Genomic DNA, 4,433 nt, shown 5'->3' with positions numbered 1-4,433 from the left:
ACTGAGCCATATTTCTGGCAATCTGCTTCTTTCTCTCTCAGCTCCCTGTCACATTACGAAATCTGAAACCAGGAGCTAAGATCAGTGGCATCGAGTTGAAAAAGGAAATGACAAAATAAACATTCAGCAATCTATAAAAAAGGGGGGGGGATACAGGCCATTTATGACAATACAGAAGTATACTTCCAACGAACACTCTGTTGCCGCTGACATCTTCTAAGTAGATAAGATGCTAATGTCTACAGGCAGACAATGCCTCAGTCTAAAAGGAGACAGATTATTTTTCATACCTAATCAGGGCTGATTTGAACTGCAGAGAGGCTGCTGTATCTTGCAGTTCCCTTCAGAATCTGACATCCTAATCACTAGCACAGTCCTTGTGATTTGAGGGTAAACTCACAAACCGGCATGGACAAAGTCTGTCCCATGCAAAGGTCACGCTGAGCGAGGTCATGCAACCTGATCATCTCAGGGAAGGTGGCATTTGCCTCCGAGGTGCTGTCTTTCTTCGAAGCGTGGGCAGCAGCAATGCTAGAGCTTCCAGGCAGGCATTCACTGGCGACCCCCTTCAAGCAGTCGGAAGAAGTCAAGCTCTGAGTGTCAGGCTCTGTCATTGCAGATGCAGCACAAATACCTTCCGGTGATGCCACTGTCGGGGTAGAACAGCATTGTCAGAGCACCAGCAGCAGCTCAAGATACCAGCTGTTCTGACAGGGCTGGCAGGCATATAAAAAAATAAGAGATAAGGAGGAAAGCTGAAAGCAGTGGTTTATCAAGTGCATAGACAGAGTGCAGGGAGGGGGAGGGGTCAAATATCACTCAAAGAATTGTTCAGCTTGTAAACCATTTGAAATTAATGGATTTAAGATTTCAGTAGTCTACTCTGCATATAATTTAGTTGGCTATCACCCATAGAAAATAAATATCTGCATAGTGCAAGGAAACATTTTCAAATTACATATGTGGAAAATCTGTAATCATCCACAAGAATCTGGTCCTGAGAACTACAATACAGTCACAAAAGCAGTATTCCAATTCCTGAGATTTGGATTGTCCCATTGAACCCCACTGAAATTAAAGAATCACTGCCAATTGTGGAGATGTATTTTAATCCCCGCACAAAAATTAATACAAATACTTAATATTTCTTCTTCTACTATTACCATAACCATTACCAAAACCACGTTTCCAGTTCCACTTGGCTCAGATTCATGTTTTCTGGATACTACTAAGCCCTCAACAGCAACTTCTGAAATTCACCAAGTTTCATTTACAGTTTGGATAAGACCTTCCTTTGATTAAAAATGAGTTTTGTTATAATTACTTATTTAGACAATGGGCTATCTTGCAGACTTTTGCTTTTAATGTCGCTGCAGGGACCAGCTTCCCAGAACAATAAATCTGAAGCAGTGGGCCAAAGGCTGGTGTTTTCATGTGAGCCAAGAGAATTCCCCATTTGATCATCAACCCTTTACACAGTTCCAAGAAATGTGCACTTCATAATGGAAAACCATTTTGTTTCACTGATTCCAAGACCTGGAAGGGATCTTGTTTGGTGCGTGTTTGTAGTGACACAAAACATCCAGGAATGCCCGAATTCCCTAAGAGGAATGCCTATTCATTCTCCTGAAAAGTTCCTTCAGAGCAGGAACTCTCGCAGCTTTGCTGAGGCATTAGCATGACCCACTGACAGCTGCTCTTCCAGCTGACAATCTGTCAGAACCTCCTCTTCTGCTACTTCAATGTATGCTTACAAGTCCATAGCTACTCCAACTCCTCCGACCTCTGACTTGTATAATTTATCATTTACTTGGCACTCCGCCCACCACGTACTGTATCTTTGTTCATCTGGCTTTAAAAATCCAAAAGCACAAATATATGAAATGTGATGAATCACATAATCAAAATAATGAGGGACGCTTCAAAGGTTTGTCATTTGTTGGAGAGCCCTGGACTAGGCTAGGTTCCCATGGAACTTTGTTTTTGCACATAGCTCGATCTACAGACCCTGGACCCTAAACAAAGTATCTGAGTGTGAATCTCCAGAATAAAATGACCCCTTTCCCCCACAATTCCCATGTCTTTTGCCTCATAATGCATGCCAGTCATAAAGACACCCCTGTTGTGAGTCAGTCAGTATGACTGGTAAGAATAATGACAATTACAGATATGAAATATTACGTGGAAAAGTGTTCTGTGCCCATAGGAGAATTTGCTCAGAATGCATCATAGATTTTTGTTGTTGTTGTTTAGTCGTTTAGTCGTGTCCGACTCTTCGTGACCCCATGGACCAGAGCACACCAGGCACTCCTGTCATAAAGCCTCCCTTTTCCTTTTATTTTGCCTTGAGGCTTTGCCATCAAATGTGATATAAGTTTGGGCCATGCACTAGGTGTTTTCAAATGAGATTACACACATACCCCTCATAACAATCCTAAAGCTATTTATTTTTCTTCTTAAGCTAGCTTCTCCTAACAGTGTTGGAATCTGCCGCTCGAAGAGTGCAGCCTCTTTAAGAGAGAGAAGTCAACACAATTTGACACCTGTCTGAGGAAGAGCAAGGCAGGTGAAAGCAAGAATTCCTGCACACCTGTATCGAGAAGCTGGAATCACAGCTTCAAAGCAATTCATACCAAACTCATACTGCACTTTGATTCTACACTGTGACATTAAACTAATTACAGGAAGGAGTTGAAAGTGTCTTCAGGTGGCAAATGGTAGATGTTCATAGTGTTCCCTGGTGGAGAACTTCCTGGCCAAGCCAGGTGATCTTCTTCTGGCCACCTACCCCAAATCATGCACAATCTGAATCATTAAAATTCTACACATGATTTATAATGATGGGGATCATATAATTTTTAAGTTAAAAGGGACCTTCAGGTTCATGTATTCCAACCCCCTGCAATGCAGGAATCTCAACTAAAGCATCCATAACAGGTGGCCATCCAACCTCTGCTTAAAAGCCTCCAAGGGAGGAGAGTCCACCACACCACCCTCCACTGTCAAACAGCTCTTACTGTCAGAAAGCTCTTCCAGCTGTTTAGTCAGAATCTCCTTTCTTTTAAGCCATTGGTTTGGATCGTACCCTCTGGAGCAGGAAAAACTCAATCTTCCATGGGACACTCCTTTATATATTTGGAGACGGCTATCATATCTCCTTCCAGCCTCCTCTTTTCCATGCTAAACCTACCCAACTCCCTCAGCTGTTCCTTATTAGGCTTGGTTTCCAGACCCTTGATCGTCTTGGTTGCCCTCCTCAGCACATGTACCAGCTTGTCAATATCCTTCTTCTCCCCTTTTGGGCAAGGTTCTTGAGCAGGTAGTCACGGACCAGATCTAGGCACTCTTGAAAGAAACTGATTTTCTAGATCCATTTCTATCAGGGTTTAGGCCCAGTTTTGAAGAAGTGCAAATGATATGCCATTTTCAGTTGCCTTCTTTTCATGGTGCTGAACATTCCTGGAATTATAAATGGTGTTGAGCAACTGGTCACGGTTGTCTTTTCCATAATTAGTTACTACTCACCTCCCAATGCAAGTCCTCCTTGAGTACTTTTGGGAAAGTGACTGCAATATGATCTCTGTGTCCAGGAATACCAAGGATGTCACTGTGCATGATGCCATTCTGCATGATGCCAAACATGTACCCAGAACCTGGCACCTGAAATGCATTTCTGGGAAAAATGTGGCAGGGCAAGTGGCTTTGGGATCCTGGTCTGACCATGTAGGAGGCTGGTGGGAGAAAAAAATGAGCCACTCTATTATGAGCCACTCTGTTTCTTTATACTGTATGTCGTTTTGTCTAGGAGAGGCCCTTCTCTGTTTCCAAAAAAGTTATCACTGTGCCAAAAAAGACGACTTGATAATGACAGTAGCTTTCCTTCAGCAAAGTTTACTTTTCTGCACAAACTTCCAACTCAATGCAACTCAACAACCATATTCAGAATGGCAGTGAACTAAATCAGTAATGCAACAGCCTGGGTATGTATAAAGGTACAGGGACCCCTGACCATTAGGTCCAGTCACGGATGACTCTGGGGTTGCAGCGCTCATCTCGCTTTAGTGGCCAAGGGAGCCGGTGTATAGCTTTCAGGTCATGTGGCCAGCATGACCAAGCTGCTTCTGGCATCAGAGCAGCGCACAGAAACGCCGTTTACATTCCCACCGGAGCGGTACCTATTTATCTACTTGCACTTTGATGTGCTTTCGAACTGCTAGGTTGGCAAGAGCAGGGACTGAGCAACGGGAGCTCACCCCATTGTGGGGATTCGAACCGCCAACCTTCTGATCGGCAAGCCTTAGGCTCTGTGATTTAGACCACAGCGCCACCCGCGCCCCTCTGTGTATATGCATTTCAAACAACTCCGTGAGCAATGGACAACTGGCAAGTCCAGTCTCATGTTAATTGGTTTTAATTGAAAATAGACATTTCTC

This window comes from Podarcis gaigeae (assembly GCF_964106915.1).
Source record: "Podarcis gaigeae genome assembly, chromosome: 3".
NCBI classification, from domain to species: Eukaryota; Metazoa; Chordata; class Lepidosauria; order Squamata; family Lacertidae; genus Podarcis; species Podarcis gaigeae.
The sequence above is the reverse complement of the archived record's forward strand: the minus strand, read 5'-3'. Positions refer to the sequence as shown.